Below are 19,658 nucleotides of genomic sequence, written 5' to 3' on the forward strand. Positions count from 1 at the left end.
TATTCTTTTGAATCTAGCTTCCTTCCCTCAGTATATTTTTTGAGATCTAGCTACATTGACTAATCAAGACTGTGTAGCATTGGTCTAAGAAGAGACATATGGATCAATGGGAGAGAATAGGGAGCCTAGAAGAAGATTCATAAATATCTGCTATCTTGATTTTATGGTAAATTTGACAAGGTCATTCAGTGAGGAAATGAACGTTGTCTCAATAACAATTCTGTCACAACTGGATGTCTTTACTAAAAATAAATGAAACTTGCCATCACCTTCCATATATGGAGAAATAAACTCAAGATGCGTCACATATGTTAAATTCTCAAAAATAAGGGGGAAATCTACATAACATTAGGATAAACAAAGATTTTTTATGTAGCACTCAGAAATGCACTAACCATAAAATAATTGGTAAATCAGATGTAATTAAAATTAAAATTTTCTGCTTTTCCAAGGACACTGGTAAAAAAAATGATTGGGAGAAAATATTCAAGGTACATATATGTAAAAAAGAGGGCTTGTAGCCAGAATATAAAAATGACCTTTAAAACTCAGGGAGGTGAAGAGGAGCAATCCATTTAAAAATGGGCAGAGGATATGAAAAAAATATTTCCTAAAGAAGATATACAAAGTTGATAAATATGTTTAAAAAAGTATTATTAGGGAAATACAAGTTAAATTACAAGTATATATCACTACAGATCCACTAACGTGGCCCAGTTAGGAAGTCTCATAATACCAGGAGTTCACATGTATAGAGCTATCAGGGGTTCGTGATGCCCCTGATATAACCAGGTCCCCGGGCAGTATGCGCTGCAAGAGATGGGAGAGACAAAGACATAGGCACAAAAAGTAAGGTGAAAGGGTGAGGGAAAGATCAGGGGACCACCAGCATTCCCGTGAGCCAGGTGGCACTGACTGAAATTTAGCACCAGTTTTTATTCTCTTTTTCATGCTATAGATTACAATGATTTCACATGAAAAGCTCATGGGTTACAATATGTAGCAGTTTCAAGTCTCCCCTAATACCATGTTTCCCTGAAAATAAGACAGGGACTTATATTTATTTTTCCTCAAGAAGACACCCTAGGATTTATTTTCAGGGGATGTGTTATTTTTTTTAATTACGGTACAACAATCTACATTTATTCAAATATAGTCAAGTCATCTTCTTCTGAAACATCACCATAGTAAAATGGCAGCCACAGCTTTCCTTCTTCTGGATCAATGGGAGAGAATAGGGAGCCCAGAAGAAGATATTCATAAATCTTCTAGGCTCCCTATTGTGTGTCACCACAGCCCCCCCCCCCCCCGTGGGGACACACAATACCTAAAGCAGAGCATCCCACTCTTCACTTCACTGAGAGACTTTCCCCCTCAAAGCCTCAGCTTGCAGCACGCACAGGATGGCCGGGACCTGACAGGGGGAGAGACCTTGTTGGTGGGGCTGCCCACACCTTTCTGGTCACCTCTGGGATAGTAGCTGTCACGATGGGGCAGATGAGAAGGGCTGCTCGTCTTCTTTACTGCTCCGCGATGAAATGCATGGGTTGTGCAGATACGCTGTGTAGCCACGCCCATCGCTAGGTCTTATTTTTGGGGTAGGGCTTATATTGCACAAATGCTTAGAAATCATTTTCTAGGGCTTATGGTTAGGTCTTATGCTAGGACTTATGGTTAGGTCTTGTTTTCAGGGAAGCACAGTAGTCACAAGATGTCTTAGCTAATTACTCTTTTATCTATAGAAGCAGGAACACACAGCTTGTTACTACCCACAATTATGCCTTAAGGTATGTATAGATAGTATCTTTGAGCTCAGCAGCTGTAGCCCATTCAATTGAGGAATTAGTACTTCTTATTGGGAGGTTAGCTTCCTATTAACTGAGGTGTTCTACTGAGAAAGGGGAGGGAAGGAACTCAGCCTGGTGTTTTTTAAGAGTTAGAGCCTGGGTCCCTTCTCCTGGGTTGACATTTTGCAATCTTCCTTTACAGCTGTGGGTGGCTTTCATGTCAAGCTGCTCCATGCCTTTTTAGGCATGAAGGCCCTCAGGCTTTAAGGTGAGAATCTGCTTTACTGTACTCTCAGATGGCTGGAATGTCCCCAAACTAGGCAGTTACCTTCTGCTCTTATCTCTGGCTGCTGCTCAGACAGCATTCCTTCACCTCCTCTCCTTCCATTTCCTTGGAAATGGGGTCCCTAAGCCCTGGTGGTCTTATTCCCATCATAGAGTAACTGGAGTTCTCATGCACTGATGATGAGAGTATAAGATGTTATCACTTTGGAACTCATTTTGGGAACTTTCTTACAAAATTAAATATACACTTATCCTATGCCCAACAATTCTATTCTTAGGTATTTACCCAGCAGAAATTAAACATATGTTTCTCAAGCACTTATAAGTGAATATCCATTGCAACTTTATTTATAAACAGCCAAACTACTGAAAACTACACAAAGATTCATCAACAGGTGATCAAACAACCAAGTTTTGTTAGAATCACATAATAGAATACTGCTAGGCAATAAAAAGGAACAAACTATATAAGAAAAGCATGGATGAATCTTAAAAAGTACTGAGTGAACAAATCAGGACTCAAAGAATAATACTATTCAATTTAATTTATATGAATTTCTAAAATAGGCCATAATAGAAATCAATAGTGATAGAAAGCATATCAGCAGCAGCATAAAATAGAGGATAGAAGAGATTAATTGCAGGGGCACAAGGAAATGATGGGGGTAAAGGTGTATTGTTCTATACCTTTATATATGTGTTTGTCAAAACTCATTGAATTGTTACATTTAACATGGGTACATTAATGTTATTATATATAAATTAATATACAAATAAAGGTGATTAAAAATCATGAGTTCATATCAATATTATCTTTTTACACTAAAGATTACAAAATTTATATTCAACTTCTTTGATTGTTTACTTGTAACATTTTTCTCTTATATTAACATTGCTAGGTAAGACTCAGCCATGCCTCATATGATTGAGTCAGTAAATCCCATAAAGGGCTGTACAGGTTATCCTCCCTGCCGGTAGGAGGAGATAGATTACTTGAATAATAACACATACATCCTGGAAGGAGCCAGCTGCAGTGTTGTTTTTTGGGACCTGTGACCTGCTCTAGTCCCTCAGGAAAAGCACTTGAATGCCCCAGGTGGTGGGCGGGGCCCTAAGATCTCCTTATTTTCCACCACAGCAGAGGTGGGTAGAGGAGTGGAAGTGGGCAGGGCTGGATCAGGTGAGCCTGCCTTCAGACTCCACAAAGGCAGGCAAAAGCTGTTTTGGCAGGAGTTGAGGGTCTGCTCCCAGGCTGCTTACTGTCTACTTCTATGAATTCAACATTTTTAGATTCCATGTTGTGAGATTATATGGCATTTGTCTCTGTGTATCTGGCTTATTTCACTTAATATAACGCCCTATAAGTTCATCCATGTTGTCACATGACAGCCTTTTTCTTTTTAAGGCTGAATAACATTCTATTGTGTATATATATAGCATGTTTTAAAAACCCATGCATTAATTAGTCAACACAGATTGTTTCCATGTCTTGGCTATTATGAATAATGCTGCAATAAACATGATAGTACAGATATTTCTTCAACATACTGATTTCATTTCATTTGGGTACCACTAGTGGAATTGCTGAATAATAAGGTAATTCTATTTTAGTTTTTTTGAGGAACCTCCATACTGTTTTCCAGAATTGATAGAAAAAGGAGAAATAGAAAAATCAACAATAAAAATTAGAGATTGTAATACAGTTCACTTAATACTTGATAGCACACACAGATAAAACTTTGGTAAGGAAATCATTAGAGAAATGCAAATCAAAACCACAATGAGATATCATCTAACCCCAGTGAGATTGGCCTGTATAAGAAATCCCAAAACAACGAATGCTGGCGAGGATGTGGAGAGACAGGAACACTCTTACATTGCTGGTAGAACTGCAAATTAGTGCAACCTTTGTGGAAAAGAATTTGGAGATATCTCAAAGAGCTAAAAATAGAAATATTATTTGACCCAGCAATAGCATTATTAGGCATCTACCCAAAAGAGCATAAGACATTCTATTATAAAGATATCTGCACCCGAATGTTTATGGCAGCACAATTCACTTTTGCAAGGACGTGGAAACAACCCAGGTGTCCGTCAATTCTTGAGTGGATTATTAAAATTTGGTATATGTTTACAATGGAATATTACTTAATTCTAAGGAACGACAGCAAGCTAGCACCACTTATATTATCCTGGATTGAGCTTAAGTTCATTATCCAAAGTGAGGTGACACAAGATCAGAAAAATGGCCTCCACATATACTCGCCATCAAATTGGTACTAACTGATTAACACTATGGTACTCAAAGGGTGGTGGTGGTCACCAGGGATTCGAGGGTTGGAGGGGTAGTACCACATCTGTGGGATGTGGTGAACCTTGTGGAAGGGAAGGGCATACCTCTAACCCTTGCTAGGGAGAGGCAACGATATAAAATGTAACCAAAATGTTAAGAAAAATAAAACATTTGTCGGATGTGGGGCGTGTGGGAGGGGGCAGGAGGGGATGGGTATATACATACATAGTGAGAGCGATGCACACCGTCTGGGGGATGGACACACTTGAAGCTCTGCCTGGAGGGGGGAGGGAAGACAAGGGCAATGTATGTAACCTTAACGTTTGTACCCCCATAATATGCTGAAATTAAAAAAAGAAAAGAGAAGAAAAGAAAAACTTTGGTAAGGAGATAGATTAATTGAATAATAACTAACTAATTGAAACAAATTGTCATTTATGAAGCACTACCCCACAGCCACCCAGATTGCAGAATGCATATTATTTTCAAGTCCATTTGACATGTGTATCAAAAGAGATCATATTCTCGGCTATAGTGCAAGTCTTAACAAAGTCAAAGGACTAAGTTTGTACAGAGTTTATTCTCTGGCCACAGAAGAATTACACTAAAGATATCCTTGGTTATCTTTAATTGTGGTATAAGGATAAAAAGAAATATTTTCTGTGTTGGACAAGATTTCTGATGGATTATTACATACTGTTTTATGTAGAAATAGAGGTGAATAATGACGAGGGTAAAAATAATGAATGGCAGCATAAAGTGGAAAGTAAAAAATCTCACGAGGGTGGCTTTATCCACTCAGGATGCTCCTCAAATTCATTCTACTAATAAGTACTGACATGCGAGGTGGCTGAAAGTAGATTTGTAGTTACCGTTCCTCGTCAGCATGATATTTGTCTTCGTTGCAGAACATAACCTACCATGGTAAGATTTATATAGAAATGCTATAGCTATTACTGTGAATAATAAAATAATTCCAACATTTCTAGTTTCTAGAAAAGTATATGATATATAACGTAGGCCTTGTCCTACATGAATAAGGAAGCAAATAAAGAATACAGGTGTTATATTGGAGTGTATTGAATGATTCGGACATAATTTACATCTTGGCAGATAAACAGAGGAAAAGGGGATTATTATTTCAAAAGTTGAACAAACCAGACTATGAAGTTTTGCCTCAGCTGCCATATTTACCTGACCTCTCACCAGCTGCCACTTCTTCAAGCATCTCAACAACTTTGTGCAGGGAAAACACTTCCACAACCAGCAGGGTACAGAAAATGCTTTCTAAGAGTTCTTTGAATCCCGCAGCATGGATTTTTATGTTACAGGAATAAACAAACATTTCTTGTTGGCAAAAAATGTGTTGATTGTAATGGTTCCTATTTTGATCGACACAGATGTGTTTGAACCTAGTTATAGTGATTTAAAATTGACGGTCTGGAACCCCAATTACTTTTGCAGCAACCTAATATTAGAGCTATAGCTTCTATTAAATTTCCTGGTGTTAGGATAAAGATAGGTACAATTACTGGTGCCATATGACTTACAGGTGACTATGCAATGAGTGATTTTGTCTGTTAGTCATAATTAAAAAGAGCTTGGTATAATTATTTTTCATTTGGAAAGCATAAAAAAGAAGTAGGCTATATATTCTGTCAGTGAATTTAATAGTCTAGTAATTTGTAGTATGCCATAGCCTTCCAATGTCAGTAATATGGCTGCAAGAATTGCAGATCCAGCAATTGGGGCTTCTACATGTGCTTTGGCAATCAAAGGTAGGGGCCATAAAATAGTATTTTTATTATGAATGCCATTATGCACACTAGTCATAAAACAATGTTAGATTATGAGTTGGGTAATGTTTGAAGTCAGTAGTGGATTATTTAAAAATTTAGTGAGCCTATGGAATTTGAACTATGTTAGCAGTTGGGGCTAAGAAATAGTGTACATAATAGGAAATAAAGTCGTTCCGTTTGTTTCCACACAAACTGGAATACTATTCAGTCATAAAAAGAATAAAATCATGTATTTTGCAGCAACATGGACTGAGCTTGAGGCCATTATCTTAAGTGAAATAACCCAGAAAAATAAAGTCAAATATTGCATGTTCTCACTTATAGGTGAGAACTAAATAATATGTGCACATGGTCATAGAGAGTGAAATGATAGACATTGGAGACTAGGAAGCATGGAGGAGTGGGAGGGGGATATGGATAAAAATATTACTTAGCAGGTACAATGTACACGGTTCAGGTGATGGTTACTCTAAAAGCCCAGCCTTCACCACTAAATACACTATATGCATGTGACAAAACTTCACTTGTAACCCCTAAATCTATAAAAATAAAATATATTAATATATATGTATGTGTGTATATATAAATGTATATACATATATATATATAATGGTGAGAGGAATTTTGCTCACATTGAGTTGAGTGTGTAGCCTGAGAGTAGTGGAAACAGTGAAAAAAATCCTCCAAGAATAGCTGCTTCTTATTGATAGGACATAATGAAATGTGCTACAACATAATGTATTAATCGTGAAGAACAATATCTAATGATGAACTAGCTTGTAAAATTCCTGTTAAGCCTCAAACTGTAAATGAAATATCCTAACCAATGTGACTTAATTGACATTTATGGAGTACTTTATTGACATTTATGGAGTACATTCCCCCAACCACCCAGATTGCAGAATATACATTATTTTCAAGTCCATTTGATACATGTATCAAACAAATCATATTCCAAACCATAATGCAAACCTTAATAAATTTGAAAGGATTAAATGTCTACAGAGTTTATTTCCTGACCACAGAAGAATTAAACTAGAAATAACCAATAAGGGATAAAGTTGAAAATTGAGCAATACAATTCCATATAATCAATGGGCCAAAGGAAAAATCACAATGAATACTGGAAAACAGTTTGAAAAGAACAATATTAATACAACATTATCAAAACTTTGAAACTTCTGGGATACAGGCAAAGCAGTGTTTAGAGGTTAAATTATAATTTGAAGAAACATATTAACAAAGAAGAAAGCTGGGCATGGTGGCTCACGCCTGTAATCCCTGAACTTTGAGGACTGAGATGGGAGGATTGCTTTAGGCCAGGAGTTTCTAACCAGCCTGGGCAACATAGGGAGACCCCATCACTACAAAAAAAAAATAACAATAAAAAAATTAGTTGGGCATGGTGATGCACACCTGTAGTCCTAGCTACTCAGGAGGCTAAGGCAGGAGGATCACTTGAGCCCAGGAATTTGTGGTTATGGTGAGCTAAGATCACACTACTGCACTCTGTTCTGGGCAACAGAGCAAGACCCTATCTCTAAAAATAAAAATATGAAAAAATAAAAAAGAAGAAAGACTGAAAATAAGCTTTCACTTTAAGAAGCCAATAAAATAGTAGCAAATTAAGACCAAAGAAAATTTAAAAAAATAGTAAAAATAGAGAACTAAATAGAAAGCAGATGCACAATAGAGAAAACAATAAAGTAAAACGTTCATTATTTAAAGGGAATTCATGTATTAATAACTTCCAGCAAGATGATTAAGAAAAAAGGAAACAAAAATTATCAATTTAAAAACTGAAAAAAAGCAATGTGACTATGAATCTACCAGATTACCATAAAAAGATAAGTAATTTTAATCTAATCAGTTTGACAGCATACTTGAAATAGACAAATTAGAAAAAAAAAATCTTACCACAATTACCTGAAGAAAAAAATAGAAAATCAGAATAACTCTGTATCTATTAAAAATCTGGAGAGTCCGGAAAAAAGATGGCGGATGAGAAACACCACCAGAGAGTGTCTCTGCAGAAAAGATAGATTCTAGCAGAAATCAGAAAAAGAAGCAAGAAGACGAGCCTACATCGGATGAGGGTCAGAAGGAGGAGTACCTGAGACCACGGGAGACTCCACGGCAGGAGGTCACGGAGGAGAACTGGAAGCTGGGACCGCCGGACCAGCCCGGAGACCAGCGGGAAGTATCGGCCGTTTCCCCTCCCCTGCATCCTGGACTGCTGGTGGGCTCCCCAGCGAGTGGAGAGACCTGCGGACACCAGCCCAGCGACGGCCGCTGCCAGTGAGCGGTAAGCCAGTGGCGGGCGCGGCAACGGGCTCCCAACTCCCTCGGGACACCTCCATGTGCACAGACCCGAGCGGCACCGCAGACGCCATATTGCCTCCTCCTCCTCTCCCCCGACCCTACCCGCAGCTGCCCAGAGAGACAGAGAGACAATATAGCCACCAGCCAGAGGCACCTACAGGGAACGGGACCTTCCCTTTTGGGGCCCTACAGCTGACTAAGGGGAACTCAGACTGTGAGCTCCCTACCTGCCAGCCCTCCCAGGTGCTGCTGGCACGGTGATCCCAGGAGAACGGGGCCGACTCTTAGGTTGAGAGACATAGACGCAGCTTGGGCTCCCTGTGGGTGAATTTGGACTGGCACTGCTCTCCCTGGTGGGGATATAGTTTGAACTCTGGGACTCAGAGGTCAAACCGGCAGACCACATCCCGTGCACCGAGGCCTCACATTGCCTGGGGCACAGAAGGGATATTTGTGAACAGCCTACTGAGGTGTGTGTGCCTTCAGGGGCAGATCAGCGTCCTAGAGGGCAACTCTCCCCCCAAAGGGAGACCCTGCACCCAGCCTAGGTGGCGTTCCCACATAGGGAACCTCCCTGCAGGTAGGACAGCCAGGGGAGGAGTGGTGGCGTGTGATCTGGCCTGCGGGCAGAGGCCCAGTAGTAGTTGCAGAGTTGGGGACGGTGGAAAGAAGCCAGGCCTGCTCCAGACTGAGAGTCTCAGACAGCCCCATCCCCACACGCAGACTCTCTGACTGAGCCGGGCCATTCCAGCCCCGACCTGAAAGCTTTGCCTAGAAGCAGAAAACAGAACTTTGACCCCTGCTAACGACATTGGTGTTGCCTGAGGGCAGGCTTACCCAACCTAGCTCTGCCAAGACTCTCTCCTAGACTAGCCCTCACTGAAGGGGAGAAAAGGACACACCTGGAAGTCCCAGGGCCCCACCCACCACCTGAGGCACTAGAGTTCTCTCTACAGGAACAAGAGCTGATAACAGGGCATAAAAACAACAGCGTAGCCTGTTCCTCCAAACAAGCGCCACCTACTGACAGGGAGAGCATCTTGCACACTCTTATCAGGACAGGGAGTGGACGAATCTCACCCACAGACACCACCTTCTGGCTCAGAAACTAAACAAGGCGTGTGAATACCCAAACAAAAACCTAAAGAAAAGAAACAACAACTGATCGATATGGGAAGAAATCAGCAAAGGAACTCAGGAAATATGAAGAACCAAACGGAAAACTCTCCCCCAAAGAGGAGCCCCAGCCCCCTAGAAATGGGCACCAACCAAAATCAAGCAACCAAAATGACAGAAGAGGAATTTCGTCTGTGGATCATAAGAACACTCACTGAGCTGCAACAACAACTCAATAACCAACACAAGGAAACCACAAAAAGCCTCCAGGATCTGGAAAAAGAAATGGACACAATGAAGAAAAGTTTAACCCAACTCCTGGAAATGAAGAATCAATTCAAGGAACTACAAAATACAGTGGAAAGTCTCAAGAACAGGGTAGATCAAACAGAGGAAAGTATCTCAGAGCTGAAGATAACACCCTCCAATTAAATAAATCAGTCACAGAAATAGAGCAGAGAAACAAGAGAAAAGAGCAAAGCCTACAAGAGCTGTGGAATTATGTGAAGAAACCTAATGTGAGGGTCATAGGGTTACCAGAAGGGGAAGAAGACAACACTCCAGGGTTGGACAAGCTATTTGAAGATATAATAGAGGAAAATTTCCCAGGCCTTGCTCAAAATCTTGATATACAAGTTCAAGAAGCTCCGAAGACCCCGGGGAGATTCAATGCAAACAGGAAGACGTCACGACATGCAGTCATCAGACTGACCACAGTATCAACTAAAGAGGCCCTTCTAAGAGCTGTAAGACAAAAGAAGCAAGTGACATACAAGGGAAAGCCAATTCGAATAACACCAGACTTCTCTACTGAGACTTTACAAGCAAGGAGAGACTGGGGCTCCATTCTCACTCTTTTGAAACAAAACAATGCCCACCCTAGAATATTATTCCCTGCAAAACTAAGCTTCGTATGTGAAGGAGAAATAAAGACATTCTCAGACAAGCAAAGGTTCAGAGAATTCACCAAGACAAGACCAGCCCTACAAGAAGTACTTACAACAGCGTTACCCACAGAACATCATAATAATAACCCACGAATATAAAAACAACCAAAACCCAAAGACATTAAAGGCCAGATATTACAATGGCTCAAGACAGAAATCATAGCAACAACATAGCAACAACCCAACAGAATGAACAGTAATCTACCTTACCTATCAGTTCTCTCAATAAATGTGAATGGCTTAAACTCTCCACTCAAGAGACATAGGCTGGCTGAATGGATAAGAAAATACAGGCCAAGTATATGCTGTCCTCAGGAAACACATCTAACCTGCAAGGATGCATATAGACTAAAAGTAAAATGGTAGAGATCAGTATTCCAGGCAAGTGGAAGCCAAAAGAAGGCTGATGTGGCAGGTCTAATTTCAGACGATTTAGTTTTTAAACCAACAAAAGTAGTGAAAGACAAAGAGGGTCATTATATAATGGTGAAGGGCACACTTCAACAAGAAGAGATAACAATTTTAAGTATATATGCACCCAACTTAGGTGCACCCAGATTCATAAAGCAAACTTTACTGGAGCTAAGCAAATGGATTAATAGCAACTCCATAATCACCGGAGATTTCAACACCCCACTGATGGCACGAGACAGATCCTCCAAACAGAAAATTAATAAAGAAATAATGGACTTAAACAAAACTCTAGAACAATTGGGTCTGACTGACATTTACAGAACATTCTACCCTAAATCCACTGACTATACGTTCTTCTCATCAGCACACAGGACATTCTCTAAGATTGACCATATCCTAGGACACAAAGTAAACCTCAAGAAATTTAAAAAAATTGAAATCATACCATGTATCTTCTCAGATCACAGTGGAATAAAAGTAGAAATCAACCCTAACAGAAACTCACATTTCTATGCAAAAATGTGGAAATTAAGCAACCTCCTACTAAATGATTACTTCATAAATGAAGAAATCAAGATGGAAATAAAAAAATTCTATGAAGAAAATGACAATGGACAGACAAGTTATCAAATCCTCTGGGACACAGCTAAAGTAGTTCTGAGAGGAAAGTTTATCTCCATAAATGCCTATAACCAAAAGTCAAAAATATCACAAATAGACAATCTAATGAAACGACTCAAAGAGCTCGAAAAAGAAGAACAGACCAGCCCCAAAACCAGCAGAAGAAGTGAAATCAACAAGATCAAATCAGAACTAAACAAAATTGAAAATACAGAAGCTATTCAGGAGATTAACAAAACAAAAAGTTGGTTCTTTGAAAAAATAAACAAAATTGACACACCACTGGCTAAGCTAATAAAAACCAGAAAAGAGAAATCTCTAATAAGATCCATCAGAAACAACAAAGGAGATAGCACAACTGATCCCAAAGAGATACAAGATATAATTTATGAGTACTACAAAAATCTTTATTCACACAAATTGGAAAATGTGTGGGTAATGGACAAATTTCTAGAAACACACAGCCTCCCTAGGCTCAACCAGGAAGAAATAGATTCCCTGAACAGACCAATCTCAACTGCTGAAATAGAAACAGCAATTAAAAATCTCCCTAAAAAGAAAAGTCCTGGTCCAGATGGCTTCACACCCGAATTTTACCACACTTACAAAGAAGAACTAGTACCTATCTTGCAGAAACTATTCCACAACATCGAGAAGAACGGAAACCTCCCCGACACCTTTTATGAAGCGAATATTACTCTGATACCAAAACCAGGAAAGGATGCAACAAAAAAAGAAAGCTACAGACCAATATCCCTAATGAATACAGATGCAAAAATTTTCAACAAAATCTTAGCTAACCGAACCCAGACGCTTATCAAAAAAATAATCCATCACGACCAAGTGGGCTTCATCCCAGGGATGCAGGGATGGTTCAACATACGTAAATCTATAAATGCAATTCACCACATAAACAGAAGCAAAAACAAAGACCACATGATTCTTTCAATAGATGCAGAAAAGGCGTTTGAGAAAATTCAACACCCTTTCATGATACAAACACTTAAGAAAATAGGCATAGAAGGGACATACCTAAAAATGATACAAGCCATATATGACAGACCCATAGCCAACATTATACTGAATGGGGAAAAACTGAAAGCATTCCCACTTAGAACTGGAGCCAGACAAGGCTGCCCACTATCTCCACTTCTATTCAACATAGTGCTGGAAGTCCTGGCTACAGCAATCAGAGAAGAAAGTGGAATTAAAGGTATCCAAATAGGGGCAGAAGAGATCAAACTTCCACTGTTTGCTGATGATATGATATTATATCTAGAAAACCCCAAAGATTCAACCAAGAAACTCCTGGAACTGATCAATGAATTTAGTAAAGTCTCAGAATACAAAGTCAATACACAGAAATCGGAAGCATTCTTATACGCCAACAACAATCAAATTAAGAACCAAATTGAAGACTCAATATCCTTCACAATAGCAACAAATAAATTAAAGTACATAGGAGTATACTTAACCAAGGAGGTAAAAGACCTCTACAGGGAGAACTATGAAACACTGTGGAAGGAAATAGCAGAGGATGTAAACAGATGGAAATCCATTGCATGCTCATGGATCGGCAGACTCAACATCATTAAAATGTCTATACTACCCAAACTGATCTACAGATTCAATGCAATACCTATTAAAATCGCATCAGCATTCTTCACAGATATAGAAAAAATAATTTTACACTTTGTATGGAACCAAAGAAGACCCCGAATATCAAAAGCAATTCTAGGCAACAAAAACAAAATGAGAGGTATTAATATGCCAGATATCAAACTATACTACAAAGCTGTAGTAATTAAAACAATCTGGTATTGGCACAAAAATAGGAATTTTGACCAGTGAAACAGATGTGAGAATCCTGATATAAAACCATCCTCATATAGCCATCTAATCTTTGACAAAGCAGACAAAAACATACGCTGGGATGTTTTCAATAAATGGTGCTGGGAAAACTGGATAGCCACTTGTAGAAGTCTAAAGCAGGACCCACACCTTTCACCTCTCACAAAAATCAACTCACGCTGGATAACAGACTTAAACCTAAGGTATGAAACTATTAGAATTCTAGAGGAAAATGTTGGAAACACTCTCCTAGACATCGGCCTAGGCAAAGAGTTTATGAAGAAGTCCCCAAAGGCAATCACAGCAGCAACAAAAATAAACAAATGGGACATGATCAAACTACAAAGCTTCTGCACAGCCAAAGAAATAGTCATGAAAGTAAACAGACAACCTACAGAATGGGAGAAAATTTTTGCATCCTACGTATCCGATAAAGGGCTGATAACTAGAATATACTTAGAACTCATGAAAATCAGCAAGAAAAAATCAAATAACCCTATTAAAAAGTGGGCAAAGGACTTGAACAGAAACTTTTCTAAAGAAGACAGAAGAATGGCCAACAAACATATGAAAAAGTGCTCATCATCTCTAATCATCAGGGAAATGCAAATCAAAACTACAATGAGATATCACTTAACTCCAGTGAGAATGTCCTTTATCAAAAAGTCTTCAAATAACAAATGTTGGCGTGGATGCAGAGTGAGAGGAACACTCCTACACTGCTGGTGGGACTGCAAACTAGTTCAACCTCTGTGGAAAGCAATATGGAGATAACTGAATGCGATATGAGTGAATCTACCATTTGATGCAGCAATCCCATTGCTGGGCATCTACCCAAATGATCCAATGACACTCTACAAAAAAGACACCTGCACTCTAATGTTTATAGCAGCACAATTCATAATTGCAAGGGTGTGGAAACAGCCCAAGTGCCCATCAATCCAAGAATGGATTAATAAAATGTGGCATATGTATACCATGGAGTACTATTCAGCTCTAAGATACAACGGTGATATAGCACACCTTATATTTTCCTGGTTAGAGCTGGAACCCATACTACTAAGTGAAGTATCCCAAGAATGGAAAAACAAGCACCAGATATATTCTCCAGCAAACTGGTATTAACTGAGCAGCACCTAAGTGGACACATAGGTACTACAGTAATAGGGTATTGGGCAGGTGGGATGGGGGAGGGGACGGTTATGTATATACGTAAGGAGTGAGATGTGCACCATCTGGGGGATGGTCATGCTGAAAACTCAGACTTTTGGTGGGGGGGTGTGGGCATTTATTGAAACCTTAAAATCTGTTCCCCCATAATATGCCGAAATAAAAAAAAAAATCTGTAATTAAAAATCATCTATGAAAGAAAACCAAAAACCTAGATAAGTCCACTAGTGAATTCTTCCAAACCTACAAAAAATATATACCATCTTTTGTACACTCTCTCAGAAAATATAGGAAAGAGTTAGGTTTTCCAGCTTGTTTTGTGAGGAAAGTATAAAACTAATATCAAATTTTAACAAGGATATTTTAAGAAAAAGAAAGTAGAAGACAATATCTCTTATGAACATAGATTTAAAATTCTACAAAAAAGTAGTAGCAAATAGAATTCAACAATAAATATAATACAAAAGGATATTACATCAGAGCCATTTGGGGTTTACTCCAGGAATGCAAAGTTGGTTTACCATTCAAATTTCAATACATATAATTTACATATTAACAGAATAGAACTAAATCCATGTGATCCTCTTAATAGATGCAGAAAAATATTCAATAAAGTCCAATATCATGACAGAATCTCTCTCAAACTAAATGTAAGAGGGAGGATTCTTAATATGATAAAGGGCAGCTAACAAAACCTATGGGCAGCATTATACTCAATGCTAAAATTATGAATATTTCCTCCCTCCCTAAATATAGGGATAAGACAAAGAATATTCTCTGTTACCAGTGATACTCAATATTATCCTGGAGTTCTATCCAGACCAATAAGACAAGGTAGAGAAACAAAAATATAGAGATTGAAAGGTAAAGATGGTATGATTGTGCACATATGTGAAAAATTCAGAAGAAAGTACAAATAAACTATTAAAAATTAAAAGTAAATGTATCAAGGTTACTGGACACAAGGTCATTATATAAAACGTTATTGTACAGTATTTTTTAATACTAGCATCAAAAAATTAGAAAATTTAAATCATGTTGGTTTAAAAAAAAATTTCAATAGTACCAGCCACCAGCAGGCTGACTAGAATATATTACTTTAGTAGCATGTAAGCAGTCATTCTCAGGGCTGTGTGTGGTTTCATTAGGGAGTAAGGTTTCTTTAGGGTTTAGGACAGAAATAACTTGTAGCTTCACACTGGGGTTGTCTAGGAGAATGGCCTGATGTTTTCCCCTGCTCCCTGATGTTGGCCAGTAGCCTCCCTTTTGTTCCAGCAAAGAAAGGACATAGTGAGGGACATATATGATGATAGGCTGTCCCAGGGTGAATTTGTCAGCTTCTTTAGGGTATCACAAGTGGTCACCATGGCCCGAAGACAAAGGGGCCATTCTTTGGTGGTGTGGTCTAATTGGAGAAATATGCAGCTGGTCATAGAATAAAATGGTCATTAAACCCAAGGTTTTATGTCAGTACTCTGAGATTTATTCCCTGTCTTTTGTGGACACTCAAATTGAAGGGATTTTGCAAATCTTTTGCAAAGCAGGTCCCCAAATCAATTTTTCCTTAATGGTATTAAAAGACTTCTGACATTCTTTAATCCAAATAAGATCATGCCCCTTTTGGGACACGGAGGGGCTTTACTATAAGTCCATAATTTGGAATCCAAATACAGTAGAATCTCACAATCCTTAAGAATCCCCTCAGTTGCCTGTGAGTCTTGGGTGGGCCTATTCTGCTATGGCCTGCTTTCTGTCGTGTAAGTGATCTCACTGGCCTAAGGAAATAGCAAAACCCAGATAGGTGACCCACTGCTTGTATATTTGGGTTTTTTTTCTGAGAGAATTTATATGTATATTCAGCTAAATGATTCAATGTTTTTATACTATTCTATAAACATTTATCATAGGTGGGGCTGGCTATCAGCAAGGCATCCACATATTGCTCTAAGAGTCCTTCATCTAACACAAAGTTTCTAAGGTCTTGGGCTAACATCCCTACTCCCACCCCAATAAGGTGAGGAAGTTCTCGAAGCCCTGAGGCAAAACCATCCAGCAATATTGCTGAGTTTTCTGTGTTTCTGGGTCCTGCCATTCAAACACAGATAGCTGTTGTGATTCCTCTGCAATAGGATGCAGAAGAAAGCATCTTTTAAATCCAAAACTGAGAACTATCCATATTCTCCCTGAATGTTTGTGAGCAGAGTATACAGGCTAGGTGCTACAGGTGCAAGTCTTGAACCACCTCATTAATGGCTCTTAGATCCTGAACAAAATGATACTCTGCTGAGTTTGATTTCTTGACAGGGAGAATGGGAGTGTTGTATGGGGACCTATAAGATCTAATTAGTCCCATTGCCAAAATTTTTTTAGGAATTGGCTATATCCCTTTCTGGACCTCCTGTCTCAAGGGATACTGTTTTAGATTAGGTATCCCAGCATACTGTTTGACAGGAATCTATATTGACCATGCATTTTTGGCCCCGCCTGAAGTGGCATCTACCCACATGTCCACCCTTACCTGTCCATCAACCTCAGGAAGCAAGAGATCCGTCTCCTCCTCTAGCATTTCCATAAGAGCCACCTGCAGATTCAGAGCTTGTTCTGGTGGGCTTCTAATAGCCAACTGTGAAAAGATTACTTGAGCATTCAATTTACAAAGGGGATCTTAGTCTAAGACAGGGATGGGGCATTCTGGCATACATAGTGTGGGGGTGAGGGGAAAACTTCTCCATTTCCCAGGAAGTTCACTGAAAATCAACTCACAAGGCAGATTAATAAGAGGAACAGGTTTATTCACCGTGCATATGGGAAGAATCACAGAGTGATTACCCTATATCCTAATGAAGTCCAGATATTTTTATCTGTCCTTTTAGAGAGGAGAGGAAGATGAGGTATACACTTAATTCCATTTAGGGGCAATAAATGGTCGCTAGGGAGGATGAATGGGTGGGGGAAAAAGATTGACTTATAAATTATTCTCTTTGCAAATTAAATTAATCTTGAGAGACAGGTATTATATTTGAAATGATTTGGGCCAGGTCTGGTTACATTCTTGATTTTCTTTCCTGCAATATAGTGAGAATACAGGGAAGGAAAAGGAAGTCATTTGTTCTTTTGATAGATCCATCCAGTTATGCAAATAGAGGGAAAGCCCCTTCCAAACACCTGTTGGTCTCTAGGGCCTTTAACCACTTCGGTACGGCGCTCACCAGCCGTGAAACCTTGCCCACAGCCGGCACTCACAGTCCCCACGATAGTGTGTGCTGTGCATTGACAACGAATCCGTTTTGTTCTTGTGTGATGAGGAAAGCTTTAAAGCACTGAAAGCTTGTTTTACTTTACAGGCAGCTTTACTTGTAATGTAAATCAGAATAGGTAACATATACATATATGTTTTCATTACGTTATTTTTAAATGTTCGTAATTTTATTTTGATAAACGAAAAATTAGAAAAGTCATATCACGGTTGTCGGCTAAAGTCGACGCTCAGCTGTGCGCCTTCATATCATGGCTGTCAGCTAAGGTCGCTGTGCACGTTCATCTGTGGCTGTCGACTATAGTCCACGCTTGTACCAAAGTGGTTAATTCAAAACACTCTTTATACCAAGGAGTCATATTTGGGGGTGAAAGTTCTTGAGCTCCTTCAATAGGAAACTGTGTTTCAGTGTGAGCTCTCCTAAATGACATTCCCTAAAGGTTGTGAAAATGAATGGTTTTGTATTTCTCCTGATACTCCCATAACAGGAGTAGACAGAGAAGTCTTTTGTTCCAATTTGGTGTTGATAACTAATAGGTTTCACTCGTGTCCACTAAAGTTAATCAGTTCCCCACTGTCAATTGTACCTAGGGCTTCTGTGCAAAAATCTGAATTGGATGCCTTACGTCTAAGGGAGCCTCTTGGCTCTTTTTTTTTTTCTTTTCTTTTTTTATTTAAAATTTTTAAATTATTTTATTTTCTTCTTTTTGCACTCAGTGGCTGACAGTTTCAGTTCTACTGGCTCTTTCATTCTTCATCTGCACATATTTCCCTCTCAACCATCTGAGTTGCTCTTATCTTATTGTTATCCTCTGCTTCTCCTTTCTTCGACTTGGGGCAATCTTTCTTTCAGGGTTCTTCCTCTTTATAGTAAACACATTGATTTGTAACAAATGGAGGCTTACCTTTCATGTCATTACCTGTCTTCCAGGAATCCAATGCAGTTGTCAGGAAAGTGGCATTTTTCTTTGCATCTTCTTTCTTCTGTTTTGCTCCCTATTGTTAAAAACCTTAAAAGCAATATCTACCAACTGAAAAGGGTTCATTCCAAATGCTCCACCTAGTTTCTGTAGCTTTTTCTTAATATCAGGGCACTTTGTCCAATGAAAGTCATGTTTATCATTTTGGTATTCCTAGGAGCTTCAGGGTCAGCATTTGTGTAACACTTGCATGCCTAGTGAATTCTTTCTAGGAATTCTGAAAGGTCCTCAGTAGGTTTTTGTTGTATTTCCTAAATTTTGTCAAGACTTTTTTGCTTGGGTACCCCCTTTCATAAGCCCACCAAAATACATTTCCTATAATGATCTAGCCTGGGCATGTCCCTGTCATTCAGGCCCTAGTTAGATTCAGCAGTGGAGACTGTTCATGTTTGGAGTTCTATTTGGGTCTGCTAGGTGAAGCTGATATGCCTCTTCTCTAGCTTTATCAATAACTATCCTCCTCTCATTTCCAGTCAACATATTCATAAGTGTGTATGTCTGCCCATGAGGGGTGCTTTGTAGCAAAAAAATGGAGATAAAAAGCTCAGTCACACAAAGGGGGTCTTTTCTATAAGAGGGGTTGTTATTCTTCCAGTTGAATAAATCTGAGATTGAAAATGGGTTGTGCAGCCAAGGCAAACCAGCCAGGTTACCCTGGACATTTAGTCCTCCTACCAGATATTGATGCAATGGAAATTGCCCAGCTCTGCAAATGGCCCCCTCATCAAATTGGGTTCCCTGCTAGGTCCCAGGTGGTGATACCAAACCAAGTCCTTATGCCCCATATGTTGTTTTGGGGAGTGCTTCACTTTGAGCC

Source organism: Microcebus murinus, chromosome 6 (genome assembly GCF_040939455.1).
Source record: "Microcebus murinus isolate Inina chromosome 6, M.murinus_Inina_mat1.0, whole genome shotgun sequence".
In the NCBI taxonomy this organism is placed as follows: Eukaryota; Metazoa; Chordata; class Mammalia; order Primates; family Cheirogaleidae; genus Microcebus; species Microcebus murinus.